General features: G+C 37.9%; 1 long non-coding RNA gene across 1 annotated transcript in view; it reads left to right on the forward strand.

Moving 5' to 3' along the window:
- LOC143267049 (uncharacterized) overlaps nt 1–4816 on the forward strand; it is a 65500-nt gene extending 60684 nt beyond the window's left edge. Inside the window, exon 3 of the long non-coding RNA XR_013041978.1 lies at nt 4730–4816. This is a non-coding gene — a long non-coding RNA (uncharacterized LOC143267049). The remainder of the gene's footprint in view (nt 1–4729) is intronic.
- The last annotated feature ends 14449 nt before the right edge of the window (nt 4817–19265 follow it).

The raw sequence follows: 19265 nt of genomic DNA on the forward strand, positions 1-19265 counted from the left end.
GGGAGATCCATGGAATTTACATTTGTCCTGAAATGGTGATTAGACTTCATGTATAATAAATGACTATAAAAGTTTTGCATTTTATCACATATGATATGCGATGGAAATATCTGATATACAATAGGGATTCAGTTTAAGAAACAAGATGTAAATGGAACTAAGATTAATGCAGTGCACAATTCTGACAGTGGGGGGTCTTTCTTCATGGATATGAACAGGTGAGCTGCATCCCCATTACTGAAACAATGCTGTATATGGTAACTAGCTTCTAAAGGACCAGAAGAAATGTTGGGAAACCTGGATATAGATGATGTTAGAAACCTGGTGTGGATTTGACATGCCTCTTTTTAGTATAATCTTCAACACAACATTTATCCTCATGTTCATATCTATTTCAACAACACATTAATTCTGAGTAATGTTGCTCCATGAATATATTAGATTCCAGAATGAGAAAACAGTAGATCACACAAGCAGTTTTCCAATTTTAACACCAGGTCAGTTTTTAGAGATTGTTATTCAGTGATGCTTAACAAGCACTCCCACTGAGCTGAGCAAGCCAATTAGTTTCTGAATCTTTTCAGTATTTTACTGAAGTTCTATACCAGAATGAAAAGATTGATTTATTACCAATTTTTCAATAAACAACTCACAAACAATAAAATGAGAATATAATTGAAGAAATTTAACTAAGATTAAGAAGCTGCCAGGTGGGCTGGAGAGAAGGCTCAGAGGTTAAGAGCACTGGCTGCTCTTCCAGAGGTCCTAAGTTCAATCTCCAGCAACCACATGATGGTTCACAACCATCTACAATGATATCTTGTGTCCTCTTTTGGTGTGCAAGCATACATGCAGGCAAAATACTGTATACATAATAAATAAAAAAATCTTTAAAAACCTCACTAGAAGCTCACTCTATTATAGACACTAACTTGAGGCTTGCACATATCCCATTGACTATGATATTGTTATCTACTCAAAAGGATGGTCTAGTAGGGATAAGAAGATATGTCATTTACGAAAAAGGTAACAATGTAAGTATGATGCTGTGTGCTTAGAAATGTTGAAGTGTGGTTTAATCTCTAGAGCAGGAAAGGGTCTATAATATAGAGGGAAGATTATGATCTGGGTATAAGAAATGGTTTAATTTCAATGAGTTTACAGAGGACACAATTAAGCCTATATCCCAGAACAGGCTAGATCAAGCTGAGATCACTTTTCTCAGATACTTTATTTTTAATGCTGATACAGCTGAAGGTCCAATGAGCTATGAACCTCATCCAAAATCTTATTAGCATGCTGAGAGAGATTGTGGATCACTACCCAATCCTGTTCATGGATTAATAAACTTTGCATTGCATAATTTTACACCCCTGAGTGTGAGGGAGGAATGCTTATGTTTGTGGCATTCCTTCCTTTTTATTAACTATTTAAAACTCTACATTTATTCTTTTTCTGTTCTCCCCCACTCTGTATAATCCTGTTAAGAAATGGAAACTCCTTTATTTTTAATAAAAGTTACCATGGGAAGAGACACATGGTTAATTCTACCCAGGCTAGAGAGAAAGAGAATTTTGTGTGGATGCATTTGGTAAAGTTTTTATTCCTGATGGGAAGATAAATACAATGGATCAAATAAAGTTCAACAAAAGAAAGATGGAAGAACCATAAAAACACACAAGTAAAGATGTGTTGCAAATGTTTGGATTATACAATTTGAGTTTTCTAGGAAAGTTAAATGTCTATGGGAAAGATACTCAGAACAGGCAATTGGAGCCCCTGTGTCTGAAGATGAAGCCACTCTCCACAGGTATAATTTACTTCTCTTCAGGGCATCTCCTAACTGTTCCTGAGACCCTCTAGTAATGGTGCAGCCACTCAGACAATCCAATTTATACTCAATAAAGTTAATTGATTGTAGATGTTAGTAACATTAAGAAAACACCTTCACAGAAACACGTACATTTTTGTATAACTGTTCACCATTTGGCTTACAAAATGACCCTCACATGTTACATAAGTCATGCTGATGCAAATTCTCTTGAGCTGTGGGAGGTCAGCTGTCATCCTGCAACCATTGGGTTGATTAAAAAATGGCATATTAAAGATCTAGGGAATAAATATAGGAAGAATTTGTACCTTTGGGGACAGGGTTCAGTCACTGACACATTAATCCTCATCTACTTTATGGGTGTATTTGCATGTTTCTGTGCCCATGAGTGTACTGTATGTGTGCTTGACCAGAGGCAGGAGACCAACCTCAGCTCTTGTTCTTCAGGAACTACAAAAGCAAATAGTATTTGAGTGAGGGTCTCTAAGTAGCTGGAGTTCACTAAATTGGCTAGAATGGTCTCCCGAATGAGACACTGTGATCTGTCTGTCCCTGTCTACCAGTGCTGAGTTTAAAATCTTTTATCTCCATGCCTGGCTATTGTTTTTTTAATGTAGCCTCTGGTTGACTGAACTCAGAGCCTCATACTTATCAGACAAGTTCTTCTCTATCATCCCAGATTCTCTAACCCCTTTTATAGAATAAAAATAATTTCTTTAGTCAAGAGACCCTGGTGCTATTAAAACCTGGTGCTTCATGCAGTGAACAGAGTTCACTTACAACCCATTCTAGGTCACCCAGCACAAGCAATTATAAAAAGTTTTAAACTAGAAACACTTGTAAAATTACTATGATTTCACATTTATTTTTTACCCATGAACATTGCTAAGAGCTATACCAGGAGAGAAATTGGCATGTGTATCATTTAAAAATTTGACTCAACAAAGTACTCTTGTCATAATTGGCTTGATATTAGGAAACAGCATACTTTCCAGCACATTATTTCATTAGTGTTCACTGATTTGAGGTCTCTCATTAAATACAAAACTCTGCCTTGGGAACATCTTAATTAGCTAAGTCCAAAGCACTACTAACGGTATGTGGGCAAAACTTGACGTTTAAATGCAAAAGTTGGATCTACAGATGAGAGAAAGTAAGATGTAGTGTTTGTCTTTCTGTGTTTGTGTTACCTTATTCAATGATTGTTTGCAGCTCCATCCATTTACCTGCAAATTTTTCATTTTAATTTTCCCCTATAGCTAAATAATATTCTATTGTGTATATGAATTATGTTTTTATTACTCATTCACCAGATAATGGGCATTTAGGCTACCTCCATTTCCTACATATTGTTAATAGAGCAGCAATGAACATGGATGAGTGTTGCATGAATTTTAAAATGGTCTTTTAATAAAGAACCCCAAACCAGATATTGGGCTACATGCTGAAAGATCAGAGAGACAAAGGAACAAGCCACTGTCACATCTTACCTCTAGGACTCCTCAGCCTGAAAAGCCTTCAGTTTCTGTCTCTCACCCCTTATATACCTTTTTCTGCCCAGCCATCACTTTTTCTAGTGCTGGGATTAATGGTGGGTATGCTTCCCAAATATTGGGATTAACAAGGTGTGCCACCACTGCCTGGCTGTTTCTCTCCTAGGCTGAGTCAATCTCATGTAGTCCAGGGTAGATTTGAATTCACAGAGATCCAGACAGATCTCTGCCTCCTGAGTGCTAGGATTAAAGGCATGTACCATCACTGCCTAGCCTCTGTTTTTAATCTAGTGGCTTGTTCTGTTCTCTGATCTTTAGGCAAATTTATTAGGGTACACAATATATTATCACAGGTGAGTAGGTATCTCTACAGTAGGATCGAGTCCCATAAACAGTACATGGAGGTTCTTATTTCCCACATCCTTGTCAGGATTTGTTGTCATTTGTTTTCTTAATCTTAGCTATTCTGATGAGGATAAATGAAATCCCAAAATATTTTCATTTCTAATGTCTAAGGATATTGACATGGATTGCACTACACCTATAAGTTTCTTTTGATCAGGTGGCCAATTTCACAGTATTTCAATCTACCAGTCTATTAGCATGGAGAATTCTTTCAATTTTCAGTATTTCTCCATTTCTTTCTTCAGAGAATTGAAGTTTTCATTGTATAAGTCTACATTTATTTCATTTAGTTTGTTCTAGTGTTTTTGTTGGTTTAAGACTATTGTGAATGGAAATGTTACTCTGATTTCATTTATCCCATGTTTGTTTTTGGTATATTGAAGAGCTATTGATTTTTGTATGTTAATTTTATATTCAGCTACTTAGCTAAAAATGTGGATCAGTCTTCGATGTTTTATGGCAGAGTTTTGGAAGTTCTTATAGACCTTACTTTTAATAGCATCCTCTAGACCAAAGAAGCATGATCTTATTCTTCCCCGCTTGTCCTTTGTTTCTGTGCACTCTAACAAGAAAAAGAAAACAACAGAACCAAGAGCTGGCTTGAATTACAGTGTGGTAAATCAATGAGCTTGCTGGGAATTACAAGCCTGTCTCTGTCTCCTGAGTGCTAGGATTAAAGATATGTGTATCACCATGTTCAATTAAATTTCAACGATTTAATCACAATGGCTATCATTCTAATTTATGTTTATCTGATTTCATTTATCCCATGTTTGTTTTAACATTTAAAATACATTAATTTCTATTTTTCTTATATACATAAGAACAGTCATTATTCCAGTGGATTCATTTTTCTATGTTGTATTTACACTGAAAACATACATAAGTTGAAATTCCCATAAACATATCTGTATTTCAGTCATCAGCCAGTAATTTTAGGAGAAAAATAAAGTTAATAGTGCTAATACAATTATTTATTTAGTTTTATTTTCTGTGTCAGTCAAGCTGTTGCCTGAATCTACCTGTCCTGCTACGATGTATGAACAAAGTTGTGAGAACTAAGGTCCTGAACCGTATGCTGTCAAAGGTAATGCTGTTCCTTTCACTATATCTCATCTTAGATGATCTCTAGGAGATGAAATCACCACACATCAACCAAAATCATTTAGATTTATGTTTAAAAGTGCAGGTTTACAGGGCATCAGCTTCCCAATACTGACTCTAGTGTGCTATTATTTTATCATGTGGTTTGTGGGGATTATCATTCAATTGAGATGGGATTTATCTACACTGTGCTGAAGGACACCAGTGTCTATCACTGAGCGATTCTCCAGTGTTTCTATAGATATTTTCTTGGTTTGCTTGTTTGTTTGTTTTCTCTTTGCTTTTCCTTGATGGGCAGAGTCTACTTCTTGGCAACAGAGAATGATTTGTTTGTTCATTATTTATTTTATTCTTACTTACATTGTGAATTACTGAGCTAAGTGTCAAAGCAAATAAAATATCTCAAGCAGCAAATTATTCAGGGAGTAAAACTAGCATCCAAAAATAACAGAATGTGATAGATAAAATAAATATAATAAAAATAGTAGGTGCTTTGGAAACAGAGGGGAATCCAGTGGGCTGTGTTTGAGATGGCCAGATTCCAGACAGCAGAGTACAACTTGCCCTTTTGCTACATGTACAGGGGAGGCCAGTTTTCTGGCCCAAAGCCAACATTTGCTTCATAAGTCCACATTTATGTTCTAAAAATAATTTATTTCTTAGGCACTGTAACAAGTCTCTGATTACTGAGGTCTGGTAGATGAAAGCCAAGTCATCACTGGATTGTGTTCTTAAATAATTTAGCAGATCCTCATTCGACCAATCAAGTTGTGAGCAGCACCTTTCCTCTGATGAGGAAACCAATGAGTCCCTGGTAGCTGGTATAGGGTAGGGTTTCCATAGCAGAGCACATGGTAGGAGATTTCACAGAGAAGGAGATTCAGATAACTAAGCATGGTCATCCTTAGCTGCCAAGTGATAAATGGCCCATGAAGGTGTGAATTCACAGCCTGGAACCCCCATCTAGAAAAGCAATGCCTATGACCTGACTGTGCCATGTGCCAGGCAGTGCTTAGCTCTCAGAGACTCTATTGAAAACCAACAGCAACAACAGACCTCCAAAATGCAGAAAATAAAGAACAGAAAGACAGCTTTGGATTTTAGTGGTAAGACCAGGTTGTAAAGGCACCTCTAGTGATGGCATGCACTGCTCAGCTTCAAACTTTAAAAGAAGCAGAAATATTGAGGGAAATGTTGAAAGGACTGGGGCAGTCTCTAAACCAATTTAGAAATCACAGGTGACAGAACCTATCCTGATTTATTATGATATCAGGTTTCCTTTGATGCCCAAGCCAGAGAAAGATATTACTCTAACACTGTCAACTAATATTCTATATAAACTTAGATGCAAACACTCTAAAGGAATCCAGTTATATTAAAGTTCAATGGTGTGTTGGGAGTCCCTGCTGGTCAGAGGTTGCAATCTACCATGGCCTGGCAGTTTTCTCCAAGATCAGCCACATGAAGGACTGACTACTTCCCCAGCAAGGCTGCCTGCTCTCTACTTATTCTTATCTGGAGGATATCTGTAGACCCGGATGCCTGATTTATCTCATGGATTACCCTTGACATGTTCTCTGCAAACATTTTTTCCTCTGCTGACCACATGGTAATTAAGTAACATGCTCTAACTACTTTTACAGGGTTGTGCTGCCATTAACCCAGCATTATTATAGATAGGATTCTGCCACTTAATGCAAATTGGGGTTTCTTCCCAGGCTTCTCAATATTATATATTTCCTATACTCTGGAATAAAGTTTTGTTGTCTCACTGAAGTCATCTTCTGAAGGGCTATCACAGCTGTCTAAATCTTGCTTCCTGCTTCTTCTCCCTCTACCCTCATGGATCCATGGCCAACGATCCCAAGCAAGGAGACCCACAATAGTACATCATGACTAGGGACATTTTATTCAGAGAAAGCCGGGTTGAGAGCTGGAGGTGGTGGCCTTTAATCCCAGCACTCAGGAGGCAGAGGCAGGCAGATCTCTGTGAGTTTGAGGTCAGCCTGATCTACAGAGTGAGTTCTAGGAAAGGTGCAAAGCTACACAGAGAAACTGTGTCTCAAAAAACAAAACAAAACAAACAAAAAAAACCAAGGTTGATTTAACTGATAAAAATCATTATTTCACTATGAGTTTAAACAAGCTCTTCCTCATGTGTGCATGTTCATCTAGACATCAGTCTTGTACATAATTTAGGAACAATGACTGTGACTATTAAATGAGCCAAGGATCTAAAAATGTAGCTTTCCTGGATTTAGGATGAGCCCATGTTCAGTGACTGGTATTACTAGAGAAGAGAAGATGAAAGCGACTTAAACACAGAGATGTACATGGAACATCATCAGTTGTGTCCACACTTCATACACTTCACAAAGCAGTTCACACAGAAGTGTTCTGCACTTGAAAAAGGGGTGCAGACAGGATGGCTTCTATAAGCCTGGTGACACCAGGAACTTCCAGGAGCTAGAGTCACCCCCCAAATGACTAGAAGGATATATCCCCCTAAATACACTGACTTCAGAACTCCAGACTCCAGGAAAGTGCTCTAATAACACATTGACTTCAGACCTCGGGCTTCCAGATCTACAGGACAATAACATTTTTTTTGTGTGTGTGTTAAGACACTTGATTGTCTTGGGTACTGCATCAGCTACAATAACACAATAGAAAACAAAACAATCATTGAAATACATTCAGAAGATTAACAAATGGATCACACATCTATAATGAAAAACACCCAGAAAATAAGAAAAAAACAGAAATTTCTCAATATATGATTAGTATCTTTAAACAAACAAAAACCCTAATAGCTTCTATGAAATTTAATACTGAAAATAGAAAACATTCCCCCAATTTCATGGAAATTGTTATATATCTTATTTTCAGTGTATCCCATTGCATGCATTAATTTTGAAGAATTAAAATGTTTTCCTTACATATTTAACATTGTCTCTGTTAATGTAAAATTGAAATTATCTAGATAACATACATATCTAAGTGAAGTTATATATTATTCTAATAAAATCATTTAATTCTAATGAATTCATAATACAAAAACCATTACACATTTTAAGGAAGCCAGTCAAACACTTACCCACTTCCAAACTCTACACATATCAGTTAAATTCCTTAGGGTTGGAATGGCCATTCTGAAGTCATGGAGCTTCACTTAGGGATTTATACTTTCACAACCAACTATAGTTTTATTCATTCTTCATTCTTTATTTTTATGGTTCTTGTTATTCCAATATTAAAATAGCTATATTCCCTTATTAAAAAAATAACACAACAAAAAAAAACTATGGTGGATGTGAAATTAGAAGAATAATAACTTTGTAACCTCTTTCACAACTCATCTTTCATTTGGCCAACATTATTAATACTTGAGATAAGTGAATTTATTTATGTCACAAAAGCACTGCATTACATGCTTTACCATTGTTTTGAGTTATCTCCTGTAGCTCCAGGAAGCATTTAAAAACATTTGCATACAGGTTTTCATACTGCTATCACAGGCTTTTTTGTTTTATAGATACCCTTAGCAACTCAACATGCACAATATAAAATATTTATACAACATTACTTATGAGGTATTATATTAAAGTAATTAGCAAGGGGTATTTAACAGCTCTAAAGATTAGCAATTGACAGGACTTTGAGAACTAGTGAGGCACAGACTATAATTACTGTTAGGAATAGGAAATAGTTATGGTCCCTTTGAAGAACAATTTTATAACACATACTAACAGCTATAAGAACTTTTATGGCCTTAGGGCTATGAAATCTAAGCAGAACTATACAGTCTAAAGAAATTATTATGCATATACTTTTATTCTTTCACAAAAAAGAAAATCAGTTATATAATATTATACTTTTTATTATACTAGAAATAACCTAGAGAGAAACTGTAGGTCTCATGTTCTTGTATACTGATGCATATGATGGTTTTTAAATGCTCAAATATTATATAGTTATAAAATATCAAAACTCTATGGACTCTGTTAATGACCAGAAAAGAATGATGAAGTAATTTGTGAATAGGTATATTAGTAATACTATGAATGCTTTGACTTTAAGGAGGAAGATGAGGGTGTGTTAGGGAGCAATATAAAAAAGTTAGCCTACCATGTGCAAGATCATGGGTTCATTCCTGGGTGCCTTGTGTAATATGAAAGAGTCCAACAGTTTAGTGCCTTTCTTGAACATTTCCAGATTCATGGGCAGAAAACCTTGCAGAATGTGCATTGGAGTTGTCCCCTCTTTAAAATCATGTGCAATCGCTTATGGATTCATTAAAAGTAACAGGAATAACCACAAACTCTTGATAAATAAATAAGGGTATAGGTGCTATTATTGATCAACAATATGATACAAGAAGATGACTGCTTTGTGCTTTAAAAATAAAGAAGTCAGAGGACGATTCTCTCTGCCATTCTAGGGCTTCTGTCAGCAGCCTCCATTTCTTATGCTCCACATCTCAAAAGCTTTATGCATGAGGTTTGCCCAAAATATTTTTCTCTATATGGGGAAGTTTTATGGTTAGTGCAAAATGGACAATGGCTCACTGAGTCCTCTGCACAAAAGGTTGAACTTTTAGCTATTATTTTTGTTTTTACTCAGTTAAAAGGACTCCTCTTTAATCTTTACATAGACTCTCAACATGTGGTTAGGTTGTTCCCTCATATTGAACCTGCACCCTTACCCGCTGAAGGTACTACTGTTTTTACGTTACTACATAAAGTAAGGAACCAAGGATGTAAAAGAAATCCCCCTTTCTTTGTGGGTTATGTTAGAGCCCATTCCAACTTGCATGGGCCTATTCATGATGGCAATCATCTCGCTGATCATCACACCAAGTAACTTGTTCTTAGGGCTATAGAAATAGCTAAGGCAAGCCATAATCTGCACCATCAAAATGACTCGGTTTTAAGATATCAGTTTAAATTATCTGTAATTAGAGTTTGTGGGACTTGTCCTGCTCATCTTTATAGCCTCCCTCTGGAAGTAATTCCTAGGGAGATATGCCACAACGACTTTTGGCAAATAGATGCCACCCATTTTCCTTCATTTGGAAAGATGTCTTCTGTACATGTGTGTGTTGACACTTATTCTCATATCATTGTTTTTTCTGCCCACATGGGAGAGAGGCCTATAAAGACATTAGACAACGTTTGTTTTTTTAGCTTTTCATACCTTGACGTGCCAAGAGCATTAAAGACAGAAAATGTTCCTGCTTATCCATCAAAAACCTTCAAATCTTTTTGCAATACTTCTCACTCTCCTACACCACAGACATTCCTTATAACCCCCAGGGTTAGGCTACTGTAGAAAGGTCCCATCAAACATTAAAAATTCACATTATAAAATTACAAGAAGGGGAATTCAAATACAGCTCTCCCCATCATCTTTTGCAACATGTCATGTTCGTGATTAATCACTTAAATATTGATGTTAAAGGTCAAACTCTGATGCTTTGTCACTGGGGCTTGGAAAATGAAACAAACAAACAACAGCAACAACAACAACAACAAAAACAAAAACATTGGTTAAGTGGGAAGATCTATTGACAGGAAGAGGGTATGCTTGTGTTTTCCCACAGGATGCTCATTCACCCATTTGGATTCCAGACTTCCTCATGGTAAACTTCCCTCAGCCAACATTTTAACCTTCCCGGTTCCGGCTTCTGCCACCCTCTTATGAAGAAGCCTCTCTACAAAATACTACACTGCACACAGCTACTCAGCTGCCCAGCCAGCATGATCCCTCTGTATCACAGCTTGTTCCATAACTCCAACGTCTCAATCTGAGAGGTCGAATTCCTAGGAACCGTCACTCTGCATGGCCTCCAACCTGGGGCCAACTAAAAAATGTCGCTGACCGTGCTCGGGGTATGGTATGACAACAAACACTTCTTCCACCAGCAGACAGCCTTTTCATTGCTATGCTTGCGATCATCGCTGCTCAGGTACTGTTTTTCCTCTAACGTCCGGCTGCCGATCCTTACTGGGCATTATGTTCCTGACCCTCCTTTATTTCATCCAACTACATGGGACTTTCAAAAGATAAAAGTTATTACTAACAATACTAAGCTTATGAGAGGAGAAGGCAGTGTCTTTATTTTGCAAAAAAAACCTTTCATAATATTTCTTATTACAGATATGCCGATACAGTCCCTTTATGTTTTTCAACAAAGAATGATTACATCCCCCGAAGGCTGAATTTCTCTGCCACCACGAACTCTGGTGGCTGCCTCCCCACACTCCCCTAAGGGTCGTGATCTTTGGAATCTAACCTTTAACTCTGTGGGAAATAGTTCAGATCTAGTAATCAGGATCTCAGATTCACCTCCCACAGATTTACCACCCTGTAAAGATTCAAAAATATTAGAAACCATGTGGGATCATGTAAGCAGGACTTCTGGGTTTCCTCCCTGGTTCTTCTGTGGATTTCCAAAAGAGGATATTTATTTCTCACCACAAAAGACAAATTTAAAAGTATTTGAATAATCCTTTTCCAATCCAGTTTATAATTATAGATTCTATTTGAACCATAACAAAAATATTTTTAACCTGAATGATTCTTTTATACCCAAATCTATAATCATTGACAAATGGTGTTCATCTGTCTGGGCCTGCTCCTGTATTCCTTGCTGGAGGAACTAATAATAATCAGTTTTCATTGATTATTGGTAACAACCAACTTTGTTTGCTTAAAAAGTCCTACCTATAAGGATCTAGAGATTTATGGTGTATATACCTGTGTTCTTACTACTTCTACTCTTCTGAAAGAGGGCCCTTTGGTAGGATTAATATCACTTTTGCCCCTGAGGGTGTTCCTGTTGTTTCTTGTGAAAAATGTATTATTGCTAATTGTATTGTTGCATCCAAAAGTCCAATGTTCCTCAAAGACCACCAAGAGACCAATCTGAATGCAAAATCAGAGTCTTTAATTTGAGAGTTTAAACTTGGGCCCCTTTTCCATCTGTCAGAGCAGTGGAATGAGAGGGACCCCGAGGATAGGATTTTTACAGTGGTTAGGTATAGATGTATCCAACTGTCTTATTAAATAAGAAACACAGAACCAATGTAAAAGAGAAAGCCAAGAGGTCAGAGCTCAGAGCTAAAATCTTACCCTTCCTCCTGCGAGCTCCTAGCTTCCCGAAAGAGAGCTACTTCCTGTGTGTATGTCTTTTCATAGCCTTTTTTTGTTCTGCCTTCTCATTGGTTATAAACCCAAACATGTGACTGCCTTGTCACTGCCTGTAAGTACAGCCCTCCAGGTCTTAAAGGCATATGTCTCCAATGCTGGCTGTATCCCTGAACACACAGAGATCTACCTAGCTCTTCTACCAAGTGCTGGGATTAAAGGCATGTGCCACCACCACCACACTCTTGCTATGGCTCTAATAGCTCTGACCCCTGGGCAACTTTATTTATTAACATACAATCAAAATCACATTTCAGTACAATTAGAATACCACCACAGTTAGGGTCGGGGGTCTAGGAGAATTCCAACTCTATATAGTTACTAGCTCAGGATTGGTGTTTACTTCAGGTTAAAGATGCTTGGTTTGAACTGATTGGAGAGTTGCAGCAGCAAGGAAATTGCCATATCCTCTAGCAGTTTATATCCTCGCATCTATATCACCAGTAGACCCATTTCCTCTGATAGTTAGACATCTCATTTTTATCTGCAGGAAACTCATTCCCTCTGACAGTTATGGTATACAATCTATAACAGCAGAGAACATCCCACAGGACATTCCTGGTGCTTTGTTTATTATGCCAGTTATACTTTATCATATCCTTTAGGTTATGGCAGGAAATGTCTGGAACTCATTTTTGTATAGCTCCTAATTGTCTGGGTCTAGGGGCAAAGGGACAACACACCCTCTGGTGGATTTTTTAGAATAATTTGTCCAAGGGCCTGCTGCCCCCTGTCTGACCCTTCTCTAAAATGGCTGTAACCCTGTCATCCTCTCAGTATAAATTCTTATGATCCCAATACTTATATTGTAGCCAGACAGCCTTCATATGTACTTTTGTTAGTTAATCTTAGCTAATAATGATCTTGGTGTTCATGGCATAGAACAACTCACTAACGCTCTTAGTAGGCCTAAACAATTTATTGCTGTTTTAATTTTGGGCATCATTGCACTCATTAGTATTATAGGATCTGTTGCTACATCTACCTTAGTACAACAGGAACATGGTCCTGACCATGTTAATCAACTAGCTAAAAGCATATCTCTGTGTTATTTATTAAGCAGCTCTGTTTACTGAGAAGCCACGAGGCACAAAAACAAAACAAATCAAAACCCTGAGATCCAGGATAGAGGGTTGGGGATTTAGCTCAGTGGTAGAGCATTTGCCTAGCAAGCGCAAGGCCCTGGGTTTGGTCCTCAGCTCCAGAAAAACAAAATTAAAAAAAAAAGAAAAGAGATCTAGTATAGGCACCAAAACTACACAGAGAAACCCTGTCTCAAAAAACAAAACAAAACAAAAGACCAAAACCAAACCAAAGCAAAACCCACTATAAGAGCTTATTAAGGGAAGGGAAGAGGAAAGGTGTGTATAGGCCTAAGTAATGACCATGCAGGAAGAGAGAGAAGGAATAAGTAGAAGCCACTTTTATAGGTCCCCCCTCCTTGCCTTGCCGCCCCACTTGTGCATATGGGCTTCCATAGCTACACCATGTATGTGCATAGATTATGTGATCATGCAGCACATGGATTGCATAGGTCCCAAGGCCCTAGGTTGACTAAGCATCTTGCCTGGCTGCTGGACAGCGCATGTGCAGTCATGTAGCTGGGGGAGTAGCTAAGAATTCTAGCACTTTGGACTTAGTCACACAGGAACAGATAGATAAAAAGCTTGAAGATAGGGTTAATTCTCTGGAGGAAGCAGTCTTGTTCACAGGAAATCAAATCAAAACATCAAGGTTAGCCTTCCCACCTCTTGCCATTCATATTTTAAATAGACTTGTGTCACTCCTCTTCCCTATAACGCCTCAGGAATTACACGGCTTCAAGTCCAGGCTTTGGGGCGTACAGAATAATTCTGATTTCTTCATGGATTTACAGCCTGTATGTTGTCAAATGATTGCAATTAGTCAGGCTAAGTTACAATCTCTCTCAGCTTCTCTGGTGGTGGAAAGATTTATAAATTCCTTGAATTCCTTTATGACAGGAGAAACCTTCTGATCATTTATTATCAATCTGGGCATTATCCTAGCCCTTGTGCTCATCCTTGTCTTCCTCCTCCCAATCATCCTCCAAAGACTGACAAGCTCTATTAGATCTCTTCAATGGGATTCCCAGACTTCTAAATTAAAGAGTAAAAAGGGGGAGATGGCATGGACAGCATGGCGAACATTGCTGCTTGACAAAGTTCCAGCATTTCAATATTGCAGACCACACTTTTCCAGCATCTTTTTACTTTTATTTTTAATGATTCTCACTATTAATGCCTTTCCTTTTAAGAAATTTTGTGGGGACTTTTGTAAAGGATAAAAATGTGTACAATGTTAGCTCCTCTAAATTAAATAATTCTTCAGAAAAAAATTCTTGCCACAGCAAAACTAAGAATTCTGTTGTGCCTTCCTAATTACACCAAGAACAGGAATGTTTAGATTTACTAGACACACCTGATCCCAAGGATGAAATGCCTACAGTTCAGATCCAGAGCCTGAGTCCATTAAAGGCAAAAGTTCAGTTTATAAATACAGAATGGTACAGTATAATGAGAAAATAAGCCTGAAACCCCTGCTGAAGCAAATCTCCAGCATGCTTTCATTCCCTACCTCTGTGAAATCAGATTTCATCTCTACCTCAGTGAAGTCACAAATATCTGAAGGCAATCTCCCCTCTCTGTGAAGTCAGAGACTTCTTCTATTCCCACCTCTGTGAAGTTACAGACCTCTGCTTCCCATTGTCATCTCTGTGAAGTCATAGACTTCTCTTCTATCCCCATCTCTATGAAGATGTAGATCTCAACTTCGATTTCCCATCTCTGTGATATCATAAAATTCTGCTTCCATTCCCATAATTCTCTGAAGTCATAGACTTCTGCTTCCATTCCCACATTTCTCTGAAGTCATAGACTTCTGCTACACTCTCCTATCTCCCCCTATCTCTGTGAAATCATTAATTTCTGCTTCCAAATCCCATCTCTGTGAAGTCATAGACGTCTTCCATCCCCACCTCTATGAAGTCACAGACACCTGCTTCCCTCCTCCATTTCTGTCAAATCATAGACCTCTGTTCCATCCTCATCTATGTGAAGTCATAGACCTCTGCACCCATCCCTCATCTCTGGGAAGTCACAGACACTTGCCTTCATCCCCCATCTCTGTTTCCATCTGCTTCATTTTCAGCTTTAGGGTTAAAAAAATGCAGCAAATAGCTTTTTGGTGAGACATTCACTCTGTTTTGTAGACATTATCTCACCAATAGATGTTTCAGCAGGTGAAAAAGTCCAGGGAACAATTTATGCCTATCTTTAAAGGGTGAAGAGGTTAAATGACTCATTTATGGAACTGAAAGCAGAGCTTCAGCGTCCACAACAGGCTCTGTGTATAAGAGCATCAGCCAAATGTCTTCCAGAAAGACAGTGAGCTAAAGTATATTGAAATTTTGTCAGACATGAGTTTTCAGAGACGTCATTTATTGTAAAGTAAGAACTTGGAGATGAAGGGACACTGAGGATGGTTTATTCAAGGTACACAACATGTGCGTTCCTTTGAGACATGATTCTGTAACAAGAAACTAAAACTGACTTTCAACTTTCAGTTTCAGGGGATTGTCCATACAGGCATATATAGAAGTGTTTCTTGTGTTTAGCATGATTTATAATAGGCATTTTCACAGGCCAGTCTGTGAAAATGGATTGGGACAAGTTCAGAGGTATTTTGTGATGGTTTCATAAAGCCCAACAGTGTCTGCTTTGTTCAAAAGGAATTGACTTTTGAGTCTTTGATCCTGCTTCTGTGAGTAGTGTATAAAAACCAAAAAAAATCCATTCCAAGTGAAGAAATCCTTTGTGGGGAGATCACTCCATCTTTGTCACATGATAACTTCATCTTTTCTCAAAGTATTCTAATTATTTCCCCCTGTATTTATTAGTTTGTATGTAGGTCTATGTGTTTTTGTATGTCGATGTGTGTGCGTGTTTCCATGTACATACCATAGCATGCGTGTGGTGGCAGAAGAAAAGTGAGGAGAGTAAGCTTTCTCCTTCCACAGTGGGGGATCGAGGGAACAATGGAAGTCACTGGGCTTGGCAACAGGAACCTTGGAGTGCTAAGATATTCCAAAGCCTCATCAAAGAATAGTTTATACCTTGTCTTAAGAATCTAGTCATCTGATTTTATTATATTTTGATGGTTAATTGTTGACCTATACTTCTCTGAGTACAGATGGCATTCCAACTTGTGCTCAGTTCCCCATGATTACCCAGTGTCCTAGGTGAGCTCCCTTACTCCCTACTAGCTCTCTTGGGCACATTCTCTTCTGTCTACACTAGCTCCCTTCCCCCACCAGGCAGAGGCTGTCTTGACATCTGCTTTCTCTTCTGTCTTCCATGGTTTTCAAGAGACAGTCAAAATAGTTATTACCTCAGCACATGTGTATTTTCCTGTCTCTAGAAAGTGCCTTTTTAATCTGTTTTTCACATTTCTACAAACCTACCTTCCTCCTTGGCTTTATTCATCTTAAATGAAATTGTTATTATTTGACACAATGTACATAAATTTAATTTGCTTCATTCATTGTCTCTCTCCCCCCTGTATCATGTCCCTTTGTACCGCTCTATTCATCAGAAAGAATATTCAATACAGGTTGAGTGAAGGTAAACTGCTTTTACTATTAGTAGAATTATTGAAAAATTAAAAAAAAATACTGTTCAGAATTTAGCAACTTATCTTCATGGAAAACTCCCATTATCTTATAAGCCCATAGAAAATCTTTCATGTGTTTCATTCATAAGCCAAACTATGTGAAACTATCTATAACTGATTCACTTTTAAGTATGAAAACTTTGGTTTAACCTCAGTGCAAAAGTGATCACAGGAAGAAAAATGGACAACTATCTAGAAAATATTTTATGGATAAAAACATTATTTTGTGACTTATTGTGTGCTGACTTTTTCCACATGTGAATGTCTGATATTTCAGAGTATGGTTACCTAGTTATGAAATTAAAATCAAAAGTGGGTTTATCCTGTCTTCCAGTTAACCAAAACCTCAGTGACACAGCCATGCCTGGCAGATGCAGGCTGAGACCTGGCTCATGGACCTCTCAGCACATCATCCTAGGCTCATCTGTGCATTTAGATAGTTCTGGAAAGAGAACAACTAACATTTTTTTTGTTTGTTTCCTAGAGAAAAAAATACCAAATTTACTAAAAGTTTTAAAATATTGTGTTGCTTCATCTTTTTTGATAACATCTCCACATAGATCTTTTGAATAGTCTTCTAGGAAAATTTAACTCTTACATATTATTAAAACTAACTTCCACATTTTTTTAAGGAGTAAAGTGAAGAAAAGTAGACAGAAAAACAAACTTTCAGTGTTACCCCTGACCTGATAATAGCACATTTTAAAATGTGGTAAATTTAAACTTACTAAACTCTCTGGTACGCATTTTCCCACTAAGCACTTGGTCCTCTTTATCTTATTCAGTTGACATCCCTCATTATCCTTTCTGTGACAGTCACACACTGATGATGCTTAAGGACCCAGAGTGAGATCGCCTGCTCATATAATCACTGGTGAAGATTTTTAAGGCTTCAGTGCTACTTCAAACTTCTGCTTCTTGTTTTATTTTTGCTATCCAGCCCACCTCCATCTGCCACGACCTTCTCTGTTCCTACCTCTAGATTGTCATGAATCCTTGCTCCAGATTCTGTCCCTGGGGATGTTTTCTAAGTTCTGCATATTCTGAGGAGCATCTTACTGCCTGCTGTAGATGTCCAATGAGTTAGCTCCAGTCACCTTGAATATCAGTTGACACCATAATGTCCCCCATAGTTTAGAATCCATTTCCTGTTTCTCCTTTCTGAAGATAGTTTTATCCCCAGTATATGGTGTCCAGTCAGAATCTAATGGCACATGCACCTGTGGGAGGGGATGGGATTCTAATTAAGACTCATAGAATGTTTGAATTGCAATATCTTTTTTTTTTTTTGTTTGTTTGTTTTTTGAGACAGGGTTTCTCTATATAACTTTGGCGCCTTTCCTGAAACTCACTCTGTAGTCCAGGCTGGCCTCAAACTCAAGAGATCCGCCTTCCTCTGCCTCCCAAGTGCTGTGATTAACACAGCGTGAGTCACCACTGCCCGGCGAACTGCAATATCTTAAGGCCACTCTTCAGCTCTGTTTTTATTGAATTAGTGGGATTATTTCTGACATTTTCAGGATGCTGGCTTCCATGAATCATCTGTGTGTTAGTTGACAACTTTCATTTATCTCAATGGCTGTGCTAATAGTTCTCAGCAGAGGAGGAAGTACAAACTCCCACATGACCATGCACTTCCAGCTCCAGGGAGACTTAATAAAAACCCCTGCTGTGCCTTAGTTGGTTCAGTGTTTCCTCTACTCATCAGTGTGACTTGGCCCCTCCATTTGTATCACATGTGTCTCCTGAGGCACAGTGGTCCAGGGACCTTTTCTGACCTCTCCACACACTCAGTCTGGTTGATACAGTCATCTAAAATTAGTTGTTCAAACAATGGAGGAAAATGCTCTTACTAGATGCAGAAATGACACTATTAATGAGAGCCTACTGTCTGCACTAAGGGATGCACACAGATGTTGTTCCTTTAATCCTTCTAAGAGAGCAAAAGTAAAAATCTTCAGCCTATTTTGGAGATGAAGAACTGGGTTCAGGGGAATTTGGAGTAATTGGACTATAAAGTGATCAGATGTAAGGACTGTATGCAGAACACCAGGTCCCAGTACAGCTCCCCTGGAGGGATTTCACTATTTATTCTCTCCTCTTATAACAAAATTTATTGGTGCGTTTTTCCCTTGTTCTTTTTATTAGCATATATTATATTGACTATACAAAGCAATGTTTTCACTATGACATGTGCCTATCTACGGAATGTTCACATTGTTCACATTGACCCCAATTGACCTCTTGATCCCCCAGGTACTTCTGTCTGTCCTCTTCCTCTTCTTCATCTTCCTCATTTTCTTTCTCTTTCCAGAAATGGACTTTTCTACTTTCACGAAATTTAAGAAGAAATATATATTAAGTGTATGAACAAAAGCTGGAATATTTGTATTTTATAAAGCATACAATTTTTATACACAGGCTTTCAGGATTATTTCAGCTATAAGAGAATTGAACATCACTTACATGTTAGTTCAAATTAAGGAGGATATCTCCCAGCGACCATCGTCACAGGAAAGCTTCTTTAGGCTAAG

The sequence above is a fragment of the Peromyscus maniculatus genome, chromosome 1, assembly GCF_049852395.1.
Source record: "Peromyscus maniculatus bairdii isolate BWxNUB_F1_BW_parent chromosome 1, HU_Pman_BW_mat_3.1, whole genome shotgun sequence".
Taxonomy (NCBI): domain Eukaryota; kingdom Metazoa; phylum Chordata; class Mammalia; order Rodentia; family Cricetidae; genus Peromyscus; species Peromyscus maniculatus.